General features: G+C 38.4%; 1 long non-coding RNA gene across 1 annotated transcript in view; it reads right to left on the bottom strand.

Moving 5' to 3' along the window:
• The window catches only part of LOC122829735, a 99,795-nt gene that overhangs the window by 57,733 nt on the left and 20,034 nt on the right, over nucleotides 1–22,028 (bottom strand). The window contains exon 2 of the long non-coding RNA XR_006370416.1: nucleotides 12,391–12,495. This is a non-coding gene — a long non-coding RNA (uncharacterized LOC122829735). The remainder of the gene's footprint in view (nucleotides 1–12,390; nucleotides 12,496–22,028) is intronic.

Raw genomic sequence — 22,028 nt, 5'->3', positions numbered from 1 at the left:
GTAGAGGAATGTTTATCACATCCTTATGAGTGGCATGGCTCAAAGGATTTTAAGTGCTAGAAATATATATTTGGGTGTTAAAGTTTTTATGTGATTTTTATATGAAAAAGACAAAAGTTCACAGAGTTATAAGTTTGCCTGAAGTGTATTGCCTTAAGCTCTTAAAGACATAAAAAAAAGTTTTTCCTAAATTAACCTTTTATCAAATACACTTGACAATATGTCAATAATATATTGATATTGTTGCATTATTAAATTCATAAATGTTTTCACAATTTCCAAAGTACGTAAAATATCAAACTTATCACTCCATCTATACTCTTCAGATTACCCCAGATCATATCAGGAGGCAATGCAATTTTGTCCCTTATTGGCTCTGTCTGAGGAATCCCAACACTTGTTGAGGACAAAAAGCATATACATCCCCTGTACTATAAAAAGGCCTCTTCAGTTGCCTTCTTTGGATCGTCATGTCCTTGATGACTAAGAATCTACACCAGAATACTTGAGGACAAAATACCATAAATACTGGAACGTCTTTGCTTGTAGCAAAGACTGATCCCCAAATCAAAAGAAGCCATTCATCTTCTTTTCACAGTTGACAACTCAGCCAACTCACATCCGGTCTGCTTCTGGAAACCGCTGCAGTCATGGTCTGAAGGTGCCAACAGAAACACATCTTCAGCAAAAAGCAAAGATTAGGTCTTAATGTTCCCAAATCCAACACCATTCTCTCCCCATACAAGAAGATCCAGTTAAAAAACACAATAAGCAGCATTGGTGACAAGGAACAGGCATGGCAGACTCTGTTTGTACAAGGAGCAGCAATGACTAAGTCTCCAAAACACACAAAGATAATTCTTTTGAATTCCCATGAGACCCTCAGCAATTCTGCAAGGGTGAAGATTTGATCCACAGTTCCACAGCTAAGATGAAATCTACATAACTCCTGAATATAAGAACTGGTAAGAACTTCTCTTCTATCTTCCCTTTGTAATTTTCCTCAGGGAAGGTGAGAATGATTACAAGGCCTTCATTGGATTATTTTCATCCATTTTTAGTGCCCCGCATTTGGGAGCTCTGCCTCCTCCAAGATGACAAGATCCTTCCTACTCCCGTCGCCTAACAACATCCTCAGTCCAAGTCTGAAATCTCTTCCTGCAAACCAACAATAGTCTGAGATGATCCTTGAATCAATTTCCTAAGTTAGCCAGTGCTTTTCCATGGCTTGCTTCAAATTCCTCCATTACCAGATTTTTCACTTACAAAACCAAATAGTCCGAGAACTAATAAAAATATTTCATTCAGCATATTCAAAGCCTGAAATAAGTTAGAAAATGCATTGCCAATGTATTCTTAATTGAAGGACAAAGTGAAGTAGGAAATCAAAGAAATATATCTGAGCCTGTAAGGTATGATAAATGATACATGTTCAATACAGTTTTTCCATAAAACATTTAATGATATTTAAGTTATAAGTTACTCTATAACTCTGACAAAGACTTTCATTGTTTTACTTGGTCTAATCATTCCAAAAAAGGACTTTCCACTCTGAAAAGTTTCCTAAAAGTCTGTACAACAATCTTGGTGTTTTGAATAAACCCTGTCCTCTCCACCTGCTATACTTATTCTGAATCAGAATTTTTTGAGCTTGTGAGCACCAACAAGGTGCTCATAAGCACCTTGTTGGTGCTAACTTTGGTGTGACATGCTCAGTGTACAGAAGTTAAACATAAATATATAAAACTTTAGATGGAAAGGAAAGATAAAATAAACAGAATGTATACATATGTCTATCCAATGTTTCTTTCTAAAAGGACAGATTAGAATAGTGCAAACATGCTTATATCAGGTGTGTATTGTGTACATCAGAGACACAGCCCAGGTGAAGAAGATGCCTCTGTGGCAGCTAGATTTTGCAAAGTGCTCTGAAACAGTGACCTGAAAAAATGTCAAAGAAGTTTGTGTCCAGGATATGTGGTGTCTGCAGAATCTTGTAACTACCCTTTCCCTGGCCTTAGGTCTGTACACGTTCTGGATGGAGGGAAGGTCAGCCCTGATAATCCTCTCTGTTGACCTAATTCATCATTGCAGTTTGGACCCGACCTGTTTTGTAGATAAGCCAAACTCCGCAATGATGGACCAACACAGGAGCAATTGTAGTGATGGAGAGTGGTTCTCATTTGTCTTGAACGAGAAAGCTCCAGGTAGCTCTGACTACACCAGCAGTCCACCTTCTGTCTGTATGCATACTCATTACTGTCCTGGATCAATCCCATAACTGTGGTGTCATCTACAATCCTCGGATGTTTCACAGATGGTTTTGCAGAGGTGCAGTCATTTGTACAGAGAGAGAAATTAAGTGAGGAGAGAACATCTCCCTGAGGGACACAAATACTGATTCTTGTGCTGGAGCCTGGGTTATTGGTGTTGAAGGCTGAGCTAAAGTCTCCAAACAGGATCCTGTAGGTCTGCAAACAGTCTAGATGGTGCAGGATGAAGCGTAGCCCCAAGCAAACTGCAGCATCTCTTAACCTGTCAGGAGTGGTACTGTGTTGTCCCTCAAATGTTTCAACACCAGTCGCTTAAAGGATTTTTTGACCATAGAGGTCAGGGCAACAGGACCAATCCTTTAATCCCACAATTGGGGAATGGGTTGCCTATGAAGTGCTGGAAGCAGGGGGAACCTTACACAGTTCCAAAGATTTGAAAATCTCAGTGAAGATGGGATTTTCTGGCCAGCACAAGTTCTTAGGTAAAAGAAAGAAACACCATCAGTCTGATGGGGGTTCTGGTGATGGCATCAGGTCCCAAGAGCTTCCCTGATCTTCTGTCGCTCAAAGGGCCTATTTAGATCTCCGTCTGAGAGCTTCAGTGCAGGCAAGGAGTCAGAAAGGGGAGAGTAAAGAGTTCTGTTGGTTGGGGTTCTAGGTAGTTCATTAGTGTAGGAGGGAAGTGTGAATGGCTGTTTTTCAAACCTGCAGAAGCAGCTGTTGAGACCATCAGTCAGTCATGGGTCAGCACAGTGTGAGGAGATATTGGCACCTGGCTAAACAAGGGGAGGGAGTATACAGTTCCTATGCTTCTCAGGTCTGGAACCAAAGCCTAAAATGCCTGAAATCTGCTGAAACTGGTGACCATTTTAAATCAGTATTGAAAATATTCCAGTTTACTGCATTTTATTCATAAATGCTTAATATCATATCCATTGTTCTACAAATTGTTAGTTTATTTGCTTACACTTTAACAGTTATTTTATGTAATTATGTCTCATGTTTTTATGTGATTGTTCATCCTGATTTAAAATTGGTCAGAGAATGGCTGTAGTCGCTTGAGACCAAATTTGAGTTATTTGGCAAAATATCAAGTCATGTTTGGATCAAGTTGGCCCATGGGTGGAGGATTGCTAGGTATCTTTTGTCAAAAATCCAACATTTTTTGTGTGTTTTAACGTAGAACAAATTTGCCAAGGGACATACATCATTTGTTAAATTGCTCAATTCAGATCAGTTAACACTAGAAACCAAAGGAAGTAACAGTCACAACAATCCAGTAAAAAAAAAAATCTCACACTGGTATTCCAGCTGTAATGAAACATTGATACTCTTACTGTCAATATTTGGTTTGCAGTCGCAGATCCAGTCTTGCTAAAAAAAAAAAAAAAGCACACACACACCATGAATCATTTGTATTGTTTTCACACACCCACATATACAATCAGTCACCACTCAAATGCACTTGCAAACCACACATGCAAACACTTACCATCACACACCATGCTGCCCTGTCCTCCCTCAGCTGTGGAGAAAGGCCACAGTTTGGGTGCAGCCCAGAGTTTGTGACACTGAAAAGTGAATGGTATTTATTTAGAGTACCATGCAGCGAGAGATTCACAGTGGGGGGTCAGACTATTGATACTGACATGGGAGAAAGTTAAATCTGCATCTTGACTCTGCTCTTGCACCTCCAGCATTCTCCATGTCCTTTATTATTAATACTAAAGTGCTTCCTCTGCACAGCACAAGCATGTCCTTGTTGCATCACTGTTTAATATATCCTGGAGGCAATGAAAAGCAGTTCAACACAGGAGTTTGATCCTTGTGCTCCTCTCTCGGGAGTGAGGTGAGAAAGGGTTGGGTTAAGAAAGGGACGGCTCCCAAAAACAGCTGCTGGCCTGCTGGATGCCGCAGTTGGTCCTCTGGGCGTCAAAATGCAGGTAGGAGATTGGCTGAGAGGGGACTGAGGTTGTGCCCAGACGAAGAGACTCTCGAGGAGGCAGAGTCACCTTCACAACTGGTTCTCCATCTGTCTTCGACTCTTGTCCTGACTGTCTTTACTTACAGGTGAATTTATATAAAACAGGGGTGCCCATAGTCGGTCCTCGAGGGCCGGCATCCTGCATGTTTTAGTTCTCTCCCTGGTTTTCACGCACCTGGATCCAATGATGGCTTGTTAGAAGGCCTAAGAAGAACACTGACATGCTGAAAAGGTTGTTACTTCCACCAGGGAGAGAATTAAAACATGCAGGATGCTGGCCTTCAAGGACTGACCTTGGATAAACTGTGCATAGCAGCAATAAGTTGTTACTAGTAGTACTTGACATAAAAATGTACATTTTAGAGATGATTCCAGTAGTGGTAGAATCTTCATGGCATGGTCTTGAAGCCATGGAGTAAAAGTGACCTCTGGCAAGTACAAACAACACAGTGGGATCATGGCTGTTTTCAAAGTGAAGGAAAATTGTCCAAGTTATGAAGATCCAACTTGGACAATTTGATCTTGACTTTGCTTTTGCACCTCCAGTAAAAAGGAAACCTCATAGAGAAGGTCCTTTGTAAAAAAAAATTAAAAAAAAATAAAAATCTAAACACTAAGTTATTCTCATGTATGTATTTTTTTTTTGTATTTGATTCTCCAAATCCATGTGACAGACACAACTGACAACATTAGGAGATTAGAGACCAACTCATAATACCTGTTATTGGTGTAGTGTCTGATTTCATGCAAGCCCACTCACAATGTGTCTGACTGTTTTGTTTTTTTTAAGTTTCCTTATTTTTGTATGTACAGTTTACTTAAACATGGGTCTTAAGTAAAGATGCCACAACGATTCAAAATCACACAATTACTTTAGTGTTTGACAACTTGTTGATGTACAAGGAGATGTTTTTTTTTCACTGAGCGGAAATACTATAGACAGTATGGAGACTTTTAAAACAGAAGGATATATGATAACTTGTGGCTCATGCGGCTCTGGAAACAGTAGTTACCCTTGCTAGAGGTGAACATATGTTACAGGTAGTCTGGAAAGCTGAAGAGTGTTGGCAGAAATAGTGTGTGAAATCTGCTGCCAGGGTGAGAGCACTAGTGCCAAGGTGAAACCTGAGTGGGCCATACAGCTGAGCTTTGCAGCTCAACATGTTCAATGTTAGCAAAATTACTATAAAATGGTGGAAAACATCTGCAAATAAATTGGAGGAAAAAAATCCCTAAGTATGAATGAGACTGATCTGAGTAACTCACTACAGCAGTGTTGCTGGAAAAAAAGATTAAATAAATAAAAAGCAGATTCACTTAGAGTTTCACAGTAATTCTCTGTTTTGTAACAAAATATCTATTAAGCTATAAATATCCATCAAGCTGTGTTCACAGAGGGGGCTAATGTGGACCATGATGAGTGTGAGTGTGTGTGATGTGGCTAGATGGCAGCTGTAGTTCCTATTTGGGTGTGGGTGGTTGCATGTGGATGTGTGTAGGTTTTCATGTCTGTATGATAAATGACAGCTAGATATTGGGTTAAGAGGCAGGGCAGCCCAGATGGACTTGTGTTCTGTGCCCATTTAGAAACACATTGCCTTACAGATAAACAGGCCATCTTACTTGGGATTACACCAAGAGCACATTCTAAACTTCACAGCATTCAGTCTCATTTTCACTCACAGCATACCCAGTAAATCCAAAAAAAAACTTTTCTTTTTTTTTTTAAAAACAAACTAACCAATGGAAATTACCTGTCATTGCCTACTTTTCAAATACGTTCTATGTCCTCACCTGCTTCCCCCCCCCCTTAATTTCATCCCATTTCCCCTTTGCGTGTTGCCTTGAATGAGTGGCTTTACTGGAAGGGTAATTTTCTCCATCTTTTTACCTCTTTTGGCTGATTGTGGGGTGAGGTAGTGCGTGGATGTGGGTGGTTGGGGGTGATGGAGATTTTTTTTAAAAGGCAGAGCTGAGGGGTGTCTTCTGACTACCACATCCTCCTTCCTGATCCAGGAAAACATGCACAATTCCAGGACTCCAACACCCCCACATCCCACCCCATCCCCCAAACTCCCCACACCCACCCAGCCTGCCAGCCTCATCCTCAGCCAGGGACTTTCCAGAACTGCCCAGCCCGTCTACAGAGAGCAATAGTCAGCCTTGGTCAGACCTCTGAGTTGTGTGGCTCAAAGCATCATACAGTGGGGCTAAGTCAGGTGGCCATATGATCAAATAATTTTACTCTTTAATCATGTTTATCAAAGAAATTCAACTTCACCCACAATTGTATGTGAGTCAACAAATAATCGCACAATGCACCACCTAGATAGATCAAAAGTGCTTTTTGAATCTGTTCTCTCATAAAACTCCTTCAAACATTGGATGCAGCTCAGCAGGTATAATCACAGATTTTCAGCACAGCATGTGAAACCTATTATTCTTGATCATCTTATTAATAAACATTGTAAATCAAAATAACACATGTGACTTTCTTCACCCTGTATTTTGGGAGGCCTGCTCACACAGCTGAAAAAAAGTATCTTTAGTGGCAAAATACGAAAGGAGAGAAAGAGGTGTGCATTTTTTCCAGCTTGCAGTGCGACCGGTCAATTTGAATCAAATTGATGTAGTTCCATTGAACTGCAGGAAGGTGAGGATTCTAGGTGTGTTTGCTGGCAAAAACAACTTTGATAAGAGGACAATTTTAATAAAGTACAAATTCCTAACTTGTAATTTCAAGAGATTGAAACAAGAAAATATGTAAATAAGATCAAGATTTCAGAGAAGCAGGTTCAATTTAAAGTACTGTCCACACCTTTCTCCTGCTGTTAAGTGATGCTGAGGTAAACACGTTACCTTTATTTAATTCATTTGTAAAATGTTAAACAACTGAACTTGCATATCAAAAGTTCCAAACTAAAAAAAGAAATTATAATTTAATATCTTTAATATATTTTAAGAGTGAACTCAGTGATACAATAAGAAAACAATCTGTCAAAAGTATAACAAAATAGAAAAAAGAAAAAAAATAAGTTAAAAAATGGATAGAACAAGTAGAGTGGAGATTTTTTTTACAGGAATAAACTGCACCAAAAAAAATAAATCAACAAAAACATTACATTTAAGACTAGCAGTAACTTTTTAACCTTTAAATTATAACACTTCATTGGACCCACCACACATAAACCACCCTGTTATACATTGTCAGATGCTGAAAAAAGCTTCATGGGAAAGTACCTATTTCTTAAGAGAGCCGTGACTAAAATGAAGTTGGCCACAATGTAAACAATTGTCAAAACGATGACTGACCATTTCCTTTTATAACTCTTTGTCCACTCATCCTGGTAGTGCTAATTCTCATTCCTTACATCTTCCTAAAATAAGCGAAATCAGTTCGTCTGAAAATAGCAACGCTTAGCCCAAACAAAACTCCTCTGACCATGGGCTTTCCGCTAAGGAGCAGGTGAAGGGGGTTGGCCTGCATTTCCCAGCCCTGAAAAGGGGGCCTGAGGCTTGGGGAGGATGTGGAGGCAGCCTCCCCTTGCAATGCTCCAACCAAACAAGGACATTAGGGAGAATTTGTTTAGAGTTAAAAGTTGAGAACACTCAGCCTCCAGGGAGCAAAAACACATCAAACTTATCTATGAAGTTCCCAGCACAGACAGAAAAACACCTGACAATCAGACAAACTAGAGAAACATCGAAAACCTGTAGGAACAGAGCAAGTACACTGAGTATTTATTAAAGACCAGAGCGATTTCATCACTGTGTGAGGAGATAATGTAGGGGAAAACTGCACACAAAACTGCACACACTGTGTGATCCCAGCAGTTCCAGTAGTGTGTGGCAGGACGGAGAGGAGGTCAGCATGATAGCAGCATCCAGGAAGAACTCAACCAGAGAAACCACAAAGAAGGACACGATCTGCAAACAACACACACCCAATACTGAATATGAGCTTCGAGTGAGTCAGTAATCTGCACACACAGACACCTTGCTTCTTTCCCCCACTGTCTCACACACATACACACAAGCCACATTATACAATTGACTATGAAAGGACATCAGGCTCATAACTCTGTTCCCTTGGGGCAGAAGAGACCCAGTCACTGTCAGCCGAAAAACAAAACAAAGAGATGGAAAAACAGAGCAAAATAAAGGCAGAAAAGGAGACAGGCTCTGTGTGATTAGAATAAACGGCAGAGAGATGAAGGGAAGCTGGGACAGAGGCTGCTGCCTCTGCTTTAATATAGTGGGGAAATCTTCCCCTTTTCTTGCATGACTGAGAGGTCAACAGGTTTGGGTGATTTTCCAATATTCAGCAGCCTGCGGTTATTGTGTTCTGGCGGCTTGTGTATGTGCTTATATGTGCTTTATGTGAGTCTGAGCCTTTGTGCTGTCTGGACATGAAGTCTACAGTGCAGGGTGATGGCAAGAGGGTATTGTAACAGGGAGACAGAAGAAGACACAGACTAGGAGACACTTGTTTGTGTTGAAAAGATAGAAAGAGAAGACAGATAACGGAGAAAGAGAACAAGACTTTGTCTGCTCATGTAAATACAACTGGCCATCTAGAGATCAAGCTGGCCAGCCAAATACTTTCTATAACAAGCCTACATAAATCACTACTAATTTTAGGATTCAATACATCATTCAATAATTGGTTTCCTCCATGGTTTACCTATAATATATTGAATTAACATATTCAGACATGCTGGGCTTTCAGAGGAGACAATCCGAAGTTGGAACTGGGACTGGAACTAAAAATACAAAAAAGCAATATTTATCTTACATCCATTGTTATGATCACCACATAAAATATGAAACCCAGTCAAATGAGCATCACAGCCAATAATATTGACCTCTGTCACATTTTCCAGCCACTACCATTCAACTTATGCAGCAATAAGACAAAGGTGTAAAGCCTTCAACTAGATATTATCCCATTTTAAATCAATGGAACTGGTCATGGACAAGGGTCCTCTGTGGTGACCTCTGGGTGTCTGAAAGTTACTGACTGACTCTCTCTGCAATGTGTGCTCAGACAGAAAAGAATGGCTTCTACTTACTGGAGATTTTACCCCATCATTTAGTGAAAAATTAGACAGGGCAAAAACCTTAACCAAAGCACTGGTATATTTCATATTTAAGGATTTTATGATGCTATGTGTCATGATGAAGGATGTAGGATTTTAAAATGTTTAAAATAAACCACCTGAGCAAAAACTATGTTTCTGCTCAACAATACTTCAGCAACTCAGTCATTTACAGAACTTTACATACACAAACTGCCCTTGTGCAAAACTATGAATAAATAATACTAATTATTTATACTGTGAGCTAGTTTTTAAAAAAGACAGGTTTGAGGGGTGTGCGGAGGGGGGTTATTATTTTGCTAAGTGAATAAAAATATTTTATCATCAATAATTATTCCCCACATCACTACATTATACTCTGATATTCTAAAGAACAGTAAATATGGATTATCTAATGCTCACTGTGGTCTTTATGGATTGGTGAACATTTTTGAAAAGCCAAACTGTAAACCAAACCCTCAAAACTGTAGACCACACCTAGATTATGGATCTTGGGTACTGTTTCACCTCCAGTGCTAATATCAATTAAACTAAACTATAAAACTAAAGAGTCCCAAGGGCTCATTCTTAATTTACAACGGCTCTGATTAAACATTTCAAGTAGACTCTGAAATAGTCGTATTGATTTCTTTCTGCCGTAAAAGGATTGGATATAAAGGTGCTATTAAAAGAGTTTATAGTAATTAATATTACTTTCAGAACCAACAAAAGATCTTACTTTGGTTAAGCTATATATTAAGTACTTTGGCTAATTTATAGTTGGAGTTATTCTTAATATCATATCTCAGCCTTGGCTGGAGGCATCAGGTGTGTCAGAAGCAGGTCTGGATTGCTCATGTTTGTAGATATTCACACAAACTTTCCGGTTTCTGGTTCTAAGAAGCTTTCGAGTGTTGAGGTCAAGTCAGTGCATTTAAATTTTAAACACATACACATGAAACACAATGTATACTGTACAATATGTACTTTTAGGACAGATAGACAAACAGTGGGCAGCCATATGTTCCCATTATGAGGATAATGAGAAACATGTCCAAGGGATTGAGACGGTGAGATCAACAAACCAGAGAGGGAGCATATTACTAAGTTATGTGTAAGTACTGGGGGGGAGTTGTCATTACTCAAACACCAAACCTGAACAAACTAACCCCAGAGAGCATCCAGTTTCACTTACGGTACTTCAGCTTGGATTCACGTTAAAAAACGACCAGCCTGTGACTTATCTCAGTGTTAGAGACCAAAACATGATATCAGGATTTAGCATTATTGAACAAAAGTCTCATCACAGAATAGTACTTTTAAGAAAAAAATGAAATAAAGTGGTTATGATCATCTATGAAGTAAATCAACTCTTGCATCGCATTACATCATCTTTCCTTCAGTCAAGATGATTAACAAGCTGTAAGTACTCCAAAACCAACAGTGCAACATCAGACTGAAGTCAATGTTCTTGATGTTCTGAGACAAAGGACAGACAACTCTGTTCTTGAGGAAAATGTTTAGGCCTTCAGACTTAGGACTAGACACTGACTGTGCTATTTGACAAATGAAACATCTGAAGTCATTACAATGTGGTCGTTTTCCTGCTGGAAGGTGAACCAACATCTCAGTCTGTAAAACTTTTTTCTTCAGGATTATCCTGTATCCACCTCCAAAAAACTTCTCATCAACTCTGATGCAGCTTCACTGCCCCTCAGCAAGAAAAGCATCAATACTGCTTTATGTTGTACTCACCATGCTTCACAACAGATATGGGGCGTTCAGATGGATGTGCAGAGTTAGTTTTCTACTATAGATAGTATTTTGCGTATACGGCTAAAATTTAAAGTTGAATGTCGGATTGTTTAACTAATGGCTATCCCGTCAGGGGAAATATGGAATGCTCTATAAATCATGGTAGATGTTTTGTCTACACACTGAAAAATAAAGTTTGTTCATGGAAACGGCCACAGACAAGGGGAAATTTGGAGTGATGTAATGTGTCCCTACCCACATATAGCGGTAAATAAAACAAAAACCCATCAATACACACACTCCTCCCCATTTCTCCACCTTTACCAGCTTTGTGCCTGTTTCTTGTCTCTCAATATGTGTCAACACAAACACTCTAACAGCAGTGTTTATGCAAGAGGATTACAACATCACTACCACAGCTCTTGCACTTGTTTACTGGTATGTGCACTCGGAAAGACCCCACAAAAGAGAATAACAAAAGCAACATTTATCTTAGGTTACGTCACTTGCATATAATTAGTTATACACCAGCAGCATGCAAAGTGACAAATGTGTTTTAGGTACAGTGAAAGTAAAATTAAGATGTGCTCACTGAGAGCAGAAAGTGCAAATGTGAAGGTTACAGCTGTGGTCACATGAAACGGCTCCAGAACTTGTCATGAACCAAGAACGCCAGCTCAGCTACTCACTGCAACACTCACCTGTTGACTCACGGCAGTGATATCATTGTGTCTTTTTTCGTAACATTGAACGGGACATTGGTGTTCAAAAGAGTATAAACAGGGGACAGAGGGACAGGGAGTCAGATGAACATTAGGTCATCGCCTGTAGGTCCATGGGGACGCGGGACATAGCTGGGTCGGCAGATCTCACACCTGCATGAGGCATAGTGCTGAGTAGGACTGATGATTCCATCATGGTCCCTGAGAAAGAAACTCACTGGCATGGAGAGCCGAGGCTTTGTGGAGTAGGAGCAACATCAAAGACCAGAGAAAAGAGAGGAGAAGAGCGGTGGAGAGTGTGTAACTGCGCATGAACAGAGAATACATCTGCATATGAGTAAACCAATACAGTACGCTGTGCAACCAAGACAGAATGGAGTGTACGCATGTGTGCAACGATCTTGAGCAGAACTAAGTGCTGCTGAGTCAGATCTATCTGTTCATTTCCTCAGCAAGCCCTGTGAGCAGCACTGATGTGGTCACACCAAGCTGGTATGGCCCAAACCAAGCCAAACCATACAAAATGAGAGGAGAAAAAAAACAACATGCAGCTCACCAGCTGCCTCCCGCCAACTCACACGAGGTTGCATGAGTCTGTCGCTCCAATCAAAGCTCCCACTTAGGGGAAGGCGGCCGTTTTCCAGGCAGAGCCACAGCCCAGTCCAGGAAGCCGCTCTCTGCACCTGGATTAAAATACAAGGGTCAACAAGAATTTATGGTTACAATTACAACTAAATACTGGCAAGCAGACAGTGAGTCTGTATCTACCTACCCCATTGTGTGCATTCAAATTAAAAAAACACTGTTTTCAAAAGACAAGGATGAGTCCAAGAAGGATACTGTAAACACAACATGAGTAAATGCTTAGTGGTCCCACAAGTGCATGTGACTGTTCTTAATGAATCACCTTTTTAGGGTTGAATCCTTGTCTTAAACTGATGATTCACATTTGTTTTTGAATCGGGAAGGAACTGCAAGTTTTGCATTTTAAAGCAAAAACAGCCACATGTTTCTAATTTCAACCAAAGAGTTTTATCCAGCTGCTGTCTTTAAGCTACACCCCCATATTCCCATTTCGCCCAAATAATTAACTCCCACACAGACACTCACACAGGACTTATAAAACACTGAACACTGCTTTATCTAGCATTCTGCACAAAATGTTTACATTTGTTGTGTTTTCCTATTGCTTTAAAGCAGTGGTTCCCAAAGATTTTCTTCTGGACTACAATAAAATCCCCCCCAAAAAGGAAAAAAAAAACAACTGGGCACACACATCGTTCATAAACCTATACACATATTTTGTTTTCAAACTCCACTCAAGTTTATCTCACACTTCAGGTTGCAACAAAACACACCATAAACCATCTTTACAGTGAAACACTTTTGTGTAACTTTTTGTTTTTATTCTATACTGTAGAAGAGTATTCTTTGCTGTCAGTGTTGTTTCAAACATATTTCTTTTTTTTTATTTGTAACAATATTCAACTTTACTATCATCAATACATTTTATTTTTAAAAAGCCTCTGTGCAAAATGAGCTTAAGAAATGGGCAGCTCCCTGAGAGTTTTTTTGTTGTTGTTTTTTTTACATTCATTGTGCCCCTTTTTAGGGAGCGCGCCCCACATATTGGGAACCACTGCTTTAAAGCATCAGGTGTTTGTCACTGCCTTATGCCTGTATAGCCAGATATAATCTCACACACGTGTTTGACTTTACATAATTTTGCTTCCAGTCAAAAAGTCACATCCTGATACAAAAATTTTGGTGTCTGTTAGTTTCCCTGGCAAGCCACAGAAACTCCATAGCAACCAAACACAACAAAGGGAAAGAGAAGTGGTTCAGCGAGCTAGTTTGTGTTAAAATGTGTTTACCTGGTTATGTCTTTCCATGAAAATACACTAAACTAAAATAAAAAATAAAAAACACACACTACATCGCCAAAAGTTTTTGAAATGTCTGCCTTTACACACATGGACACACTTTAATGACATCTCATTTCTAATACAAAGACTCTAATATGGAGTTGGCACATCCATTGCTGCTATAACAGCTTCAGCTGCACTGGGAAGGCTGCCCACTGGGTTTAGGAGTGTGTTTATAGGGATATTTTACAAATTTTATAGGATTGGTCCAATATTCTTTGTTGGTACTTTAAAAAATAATGTTTGGACAGTGACACTGGTATTCCAACAGGTTCTAGTAGCACAATAGGTGTGTACACTGAAGTGCCATAGTTGTTTCTACATATTCTGACCAATTCCCTTGTGTCCATGATGACCATTTGAGTCAAATGTGTGAAACATGGACATGACTGGGTCTTTAAGGAGTACAATTAACTCAAACTCACTTTAAAATTAGTTTTCTCTCCTCACAGTGGAAGATGGTTGTTTAGAGTGCAGGCAATTTTGGGTAAGTGCCACAGCTTCGAACTGGCTCCTCCAGCAAGCAATCAATTGTAAAAAGCCAAGAGCCCAGAGCTTCTGTGTGAGGCAAAGTGTAGAACAAAAGCCAGGATTTTACCAGGCTAACTCCTTTTGAAGTGTCCCCAAATTCTTGAACTGATTTTGCTTAGCACTCTTTTCAAGGTTGTGGCTATTCCCATTGTTGGTGCAGCTTTTACCTTCCACTTAACTTTCTATAAATTTGCTTATAGACAGCAATTTGAACAACCATCTTCTTGCCAATGGCTTCTTATGACTTTCCCGCTTTGGGTAGAGAGTCAATTACTGCCTTCTTGACATCTGACAAGCCAACAGTCTTCCCCAAGATTATGTCTTACTTATGCCGACTGAAAGACCATGTAGAGGCTCAGGAAACCTTTGTCAGTGTTTTGAGTTAATAAGCTAATTAGCAGGTGAGATGTAAATAAGCACAGACTCTCTATACTGTCCTCAATTATATCTCACCATATTTTCTTTTTCCATCTCACCATATTTTCTTTTTCCATCTACTTGTTCATGATTAAAGACTAAACCCTGACAATTCTCACTGTTGTCCCACTCTTCTTTCTCCCCGTCTGTCTCGCTTTCTCTAATTGCCTTCTTTTACCCTCAAGGTTGCCCCTGTCCTACACCATTCTGGATTCCAGAGCTCTGTACAGATCACTGAAAATTTACGGGCCGAGAATAAGAATCAGATTCTGAACCCATCCACTACGCTTTACAGCCAGGGGGCCACTTTTCCTTGATGCCAGATTCCCTGTGGAACAACAGAAACCTCTGAATTGAGTATATTAATCCTAGTGGAAAAGAAAGCTTGAACTAAGACACTCACAGATTTTTATGAAATTCTTTAGGGACCAATGTGTATTACACTGCGACCAATTTTCAGTTGTGCGCTGATAACAGTGTAGAAGACTACCAGAAATAATTATCCTAGTACAGCTTGTAATATTTAAGACCCAAAAGACTAAAACATGCCCATAAGTGTAAAAAAAAAAAAAAAAACTTTTGCAGGACACCAACATTTACACCAGGATGAAATGACAAAGTTTTGCACTATTTATTAATTTGATGAATTCTGAAGAGTCCGTTGGTTGGACCAGCAGGCACACTGGACTTTTCAGATGTTTGACTTTGTAAAGATTAAAAATTCCCCAGCACAAACAAAATATTTGAGGATGTGTTCATGGACACAAACAATTAGGCCATACATTCCCAACTAGAGGGTCTTTAAATGTGCACAGCGACCGACACACACTCTTTCCATACCCTTCATTTTAGAGGCAACTCTTTCCAGCAGCAAGCAAAACATCATCATTAATTACATATGTGCCACTGATGCGAGTACCTGGGTTTTTATTTTGTCTTTGTGCTCGTGGTAGAGCGATGGAGCACACCTCAGTGTGATCCTTAATAAGTGCCCTCAGTGTACGATACAAATTCCTACAAGGTGGAGATAAATACACAGCGGTCCACGCCCTCCCTCCACATCCCGCGTTGGTTCTTTCTTTCTCCTGTCCTCCTACACATACTGGCTCTTTCATGTGCAAAGCAGATGGAGTCAATTGACATGCTAATGAGACAGCGGCTGCTTCACAGCAGTTCTGCAGCCACAACACCGTGCATTCAGATGCATACAGTGGCTTGAATATCCTATGTTCTTTTGACTAGGTCCTCCTCACAAATACACATGCACACACCCTTACATGGCCTTTATTAAACAAAAAGCGCATGGCATGTTTCTTAAAAGCCGTAAACAGGACTTTAAAAAATTATGCGGTAATGTTTGATTGTATGCTTATTGTAGAGATTCCACTGAGTAAAGCGTCCATATAGAAAAGTGCACATTGATAAGAGTTTCCCCTATGTGCACGATTACAGTATGAATGCCATTTCTGAATTTAAGCTTTCATATTTTCATAAGATATAGCTATAGTGCTTTCTAAAATGTGGCTAGCTGAATTTGATTATTAATGAAGGAATATTTTGAAATGGGTTTTATTTTTTGGTTTCCCCCATTTATATGGGTCACGTTCAAAAGCAATAGTCCAAGATTTTAACATCTCATGGAGAACTGTTCAGTCCTTCGTTTAGCCTAAGGTGCTTGGTGGCTTTTATTTTACCTAGGTAAAAATTTAAGAAAAATCTCAGGCTTCCAGAAATTATTACAATTTCTTTAAAATTATTTCTAAAACTAACTCTTGGTCTTAGGATTTTTTTGGAAAATAGGAGTCACGTCTTTAACAGAAATGTCCTGTGGGGATGCATTTCTTCAACAGGGAAAGAGAAGCTGATCAGGGTTGATGGAGGGTGAATGGACCTGAATACTGGGAAACCCTTATATTTCTGTTTATTGATACTTAGCGTAAAATCTGAATGAGCTTCAGTCAGGAATGGGCCTAGCTTTACAAAACCGGACAACAATGTTCAGATTTCTATAAACCTTTGAAAACCAATAACCCCAAAAATAAAGGTTTTATAGATGTAATGTGACATACCAAAGTAAGTTCAAGGGATGTGAATATTTTCAAGAAGATCTGAGTGTTTTGGACTGTGCTCTTCTAATTTCATTTATTCATTCCTAAAAATAAATCTGAGATAAACTCATTCCTAACCGTCTACCTATTTGCTAATGTGACTGCAACAGATCAGCGTTTTCTGCAGCTCAGCTTTTTATGGAAAAGCACTAAGGTGCTCGTTCCGGCCAACATGTTCAGTTGCCATCAAATTAATGGAAAGAAGTGAACGTCTGAAAGAGGCTTTACAGTTATAGAGCAAGCTGCATCGGTTTGGCATCAGTCAGAAATGCAGCCCTTTGTGATTCTATGTGGCCCTCGTATATTTCATCTGTCTTCTCCCACTGCTGCATTCAGTTTAGTCTCACTGTTCCATGTTGTTTCTTGTTCTTTATTATTGTTCGGAGCTCTCAGGGAATTATCTTTTCAGAACAAGTTCAAATGTTTAAACTCGTAACCATGTCAAAGTTTGTTTTGTTTTTTCATAGTAATGGGTCTGTTATACTAGATCCTTCTGGGAAATGCTTATCACCTCAGTGGTGTTCCCTTCATTTTCTGTGGACAGAACTGTGTTATCAGCCTAAAGATGAAGGGAGGATTCCTGATAGCCGAGCTAACTGTGGCTAAGAGCATATGGAATACATATAAATCCTTACCTTCACATAGCGTTTTGGACTTGTTACTGATAAAAGTCTGGATGGTTCTTTTTATCTTTGCTCTGGAGAAAGAACACAGTGTTCATTTCTTTGAAAAGTGTTGTGGGAATGTCCATTCCAAATATCTTTGAACTAATCCATTTAATGCCTCCTTAAACCATGTTTACAAAACACTTCTATTTTTTAAAAAGGAATCACTTTAAGAGGCATGTGTGAATAAAACCAAATATTATAGGGCTTGACACACATTTTAAAACTAATCTTTTGTCAATGTGGTTGTGTCTCCATGGATGTTTGATAGCTAATGACAATGTGTCCATTTGTAGGCTTGCAAGACCCCTAAAATGTTCAGTTTTAGTAACACAATGTACCATAAATATTATTTGCATTTTCTTTTTCCAAACATCTTGATAAACTCTAGATCCCTTGTTTGCTAATATCTGCCACTATTCCACATGTTTTATCAAAACAAGATTCTCAAGTAAATACCTCATTCAAAACCCTAGACATGAGTTTGAACATAAGAGTGGTGCCATTTTGAAGTTTTTGTAGATTATGTCATATTTTTCCTGAATGTTGCAAACATAATGCAAATACACATTTGGAATTCAAAACCTGTTTGCTAATATATTCACATGTGTCATGAATTCACATTTTGCATTTTACAAACCTTTTGGACAACTTTTTTCTGCAGTGGATTTCTTTGCAGAAATGTAAATGGTCTCAAAAAAACGTAGAAATGGGGGTGGATTAAAATTTGGATTTCTTCTAAATGACTTCTCCTTGGGAATGTAGACATTGTATGATTTTTGCCATATTTACACCTACCATAGGTATTCTTAATCCTTGAGCCTTATGCCAATATTTATGATAGGCCTATATGACAATTTACACCACCCTGCCTAACAGGAGTTGTTTCATAGTTTCTTCTGCACCATATAGATCACGAGGCCTACAACATTGTAAAATAATTGCCCCATGAGATTTTATGAGCTGTTTCTTTACTGAAATTACTATTTCAATCAAGTGTTCAAGACTTTATAATACATATATTCCTTTTGCAAAGAGACAACATGCATTTAAGCACTAAATTATTTGTACTGCTGGAATATTTAGTTTAATAGCTTTTTCATTCCATCAAGAAAGTTTTTCTGATAAAAATGAGTGCAACTGTTATTAAAAGGTAAAAAATATATATATATATTCAAAATTAAGTTCATGGAAAAAAATAATTTACTCGTTTTTAGAAAAATATTCAAAAAATGTCATGCTGAAAATTATGCAATTTTTTTTTAATAATTAGGGGAAATACTGCATGACAGCAATCATTGCAGCTGGCAGGATTTTTTAATGTTTCATTGAAATTTTGACAATTTATGTTAAGTTATGGGCTTCTTTTAAGTTAGAAGGCTTCCTTCTTATTACTCTAATAATTAGCTCTTTCCATAGATTCTCGAATAAATTCACTTTGGGACTTTTATCTCTAGTCAGAAGAAATATTATGGTAAAATTAATGATTACAGTAAGCCTAAATCTGCCAGGAGAATGGGTAATTTTGGGATCAACTGTTTTTGAGAAAACTAAATGCAGAGGCATGTCAGCATGTTTATATCTTTGTGAGGAGGACGACACCAACTTGAGTAAAGATTTCAGAAAAGAAACCCACAGCGGAGTCTGTGTCTTGAACAGGGCATGTTATGGCTACGTTACCGAGTGAGTGAACTGAGGAGCACTTGGGGCCAGATTAACAGGTGACATTTACGAGGGTCTGAGTGTGCGTGTGATGCTGGCAGGGTGGGGACCTGAGTGATTTAGAGTTCCTATCAGCAGACAGGAGTCAACTACTCCCACTACTCCCCACACGAAAAGGGCAGGCTTTATGGCCTGATCCTGATATATGCCCTTCCACGTAGCAACTTTTATTTAGGAGGCCCCTGTTGAACTGCCATCTTCTCTGGCTCACTATTTATGAACTTATTAAAAGACTGATTTGGTGTTATTCACTGGTTGGGTAAATTTTACTGACAATGTAATGAACCAACTAAACCTGACTTGTTTCAATAGCTCTGTCTTAGGCTTTTAGTTCAATTTGTTTTGTTGATTTGAAATTTTAACTGCATAACAGAAAATCAAATTATAGGTTTAAATGACTATTACACAAACTACATGATAGTATATAGAAAACCATCTACAGTTTCTGCTCTGATCCAAATCAGATAATATAGTAAGGGTTATTTGATTAGTTGCTCAAAGGTTCTACCGACTGTGCCACCAGGGGATTGGTAGAACTTTTCAGGAAGTGTAGTTGGTAGCAAGGTATGAAGCCTGCCTGGGTTTTTCTACATAAAGTTTGCATGTTCTTCTCATGCAATATAAAGTTTGCACAGTCCAAAAAAGTTTTTTTTTTGCAAACATTGTTAGGGGTTATTCTAAATTATCCTTCAGTATGAATATATGGTTGGTTGTCCTTCTGGCGACCTGACCGGAGTGTGTACCCTGTCTCCTGCCTAATGATCACTAAAAATGTTCACCCTCACAAGGATAGGATGGCATGGGCAATGAGCAGATAGTTAATTATATTTAAAATCTATTAGATATTAAAATTTCTGTTTCTCTCACAAAAATTAGACAATCATGAAAACAGTGTGTGAATGTAATTTAAAGTGCTTTGGGGTCATCTGGACCTAAATACGCAGTTCTTTGGTGATTGTTATTATATGTAACACACAAGAATAATAGTTATATATCCTTGTCTCCTCGTACCCTTTGGCATACAGATATTTACCTTAGGCTGAACATTGCTTTTTATATGCTGCACCCAACCCAAAGCAGCTGTAAAACTGGATCACAGCACTGTTGTTTTTGTTGAATTTTAAAGTCAGAATGACCTTTTTTTTTTTTAAAGCATAGAAATTATATGATGGCCACCAGAGATGAGTAGCAACTAGTTGCCTTCACTCAATTATATATACACTGAAGCAACTTTTTTTGGAGAAAAAAAATAACTTTTAGTAGTTTTACAGCACTATACTTTTAATATTGCTTGAGTAATATTATGATTAACTATTTTACTCTTATTTGAGGAACATTTCTGGATTAATTATAGTTTTTTAACATAACAAAACGTAATGTACCTTTTCTGCATTTACAGTTTTCTTTTTATTCGAGTCTTTAAGATGCTAGAATTTGCTAATAGCATCTTTTTGATTACATCAGTTTAAAATATTGCATCAGATTGTGACGAGTTACTCAATACCTTAGAAGCTTTTTTACTAAACATTTTTTATTCTTACTGGAGGGATTACTTGGAAAGCTTCTTTTTACTTTTACTTGAGTAAAATATTTTAAAGTAGTGCTCTTCTTATTTGAGTAAAATTTTTCAGTACTCTAATCACATCTGATGGCCACAACCCCAAAGCTGTGGCTTTGTTTAGCCGCTCTCTCAATGTCATAATCATCATTACCAGCGTCATCAGTCAGCAAAGTTTTACTGCCAATGTAACAACATCACAGATTAAGTACAGGTCATAAACTTTGTGAGAGTACAGCTGAGTGACTACATGAGTCCAATGATTCAAACAAGTGTATTTCTGACGGACACAGGATGTGGAGAAGATTTTAGTACAGGCAGAAATGGGCTGAAATTCTTTAAAACTACCTCATCCTATTAACTAAACGCTACTGTGGAAAAATATAAACAAATTGTGCAAACTATTAACACTCTTTAAAGCAGAGGTGGTTTTAACAAGACAAGTAGAAATTTGGTTTTCCAATCCTTCATACTAGCGATAATCAATGTGTGTACACATGGTGAGCTCAACATATCGTGTGGGTCAAAAGTAAACAAAGAGCACTTTGAAACTTTCAAGTCCAAATTGATCTTATAATGAATTTAATTCATGCCTGTAGCACTTTTTATTAGAATCTGGAGTACAAATGAACACAAATACATATTGAGTGGATAGACAATAAAATATGCCTGTTGTGTTTCAGCATGTTGTGTCCCTTAACTGCAGGCACTCGTCATGTCTAAAGACATACACCCCTAGTAAAAAAGTTTATTCCATCTCTCCGTCTGTTGCACACAGAAGAGCACTACCACATACACACAAAAATACTTAATTATGGTACTTTCAGAAATTGCAGCAATGTAGAGCAATCACATTACAGGTACTCAGAGTTATGGAATATGGTGATAATATTCTAATAGTCCCAGTATGAATAGTCTTGGGGCTGACAAAGTGGTTCAGATCATATAAATTTCAGTGTACAGATGTATGTTTGTTTGTTTTTTCAATTCCATTTATGTGTATAGTAGCATTGAATCATTTCATAGCCAAAGTTTTGCAGAACAGCACAAAAAAATCCCACATCCATGCAATCCAATTCAGTTCAGGTTTAATATAATACATCTAAAAATCTATGTAATTCAATAAAGTCACACCAATTTCTATTAAGTGATTTTATTTCATTGCTACATTATTTTATGAAATAATATTTCTCTATACTTCAAACTACCTAGTCTCAGTTCCAGGTGCATAGGAGATGAGTGGGGAGATAAGTAGTATTCCAGAATATCTGGGCGTTAACTTCAGGGCAT

The sequence above is a fragment of the Gambusia affinis genome, linkage group LG01 (genome assembly GCF_019740435.1).
Source record: "Gambusia affinis linkage group LG01, SWU_Gaff_1.0, whole genome shotgun sequence".
NCBI lineage: Eukaryota > Metazoa > Chordata > Actinopteri > Cyprinodontiformes > Poeciliidae > Gambusia > Gambusia affinis.
This window is presented reverse-complemented; position numbering and strand designations above follow the sequence as displayed.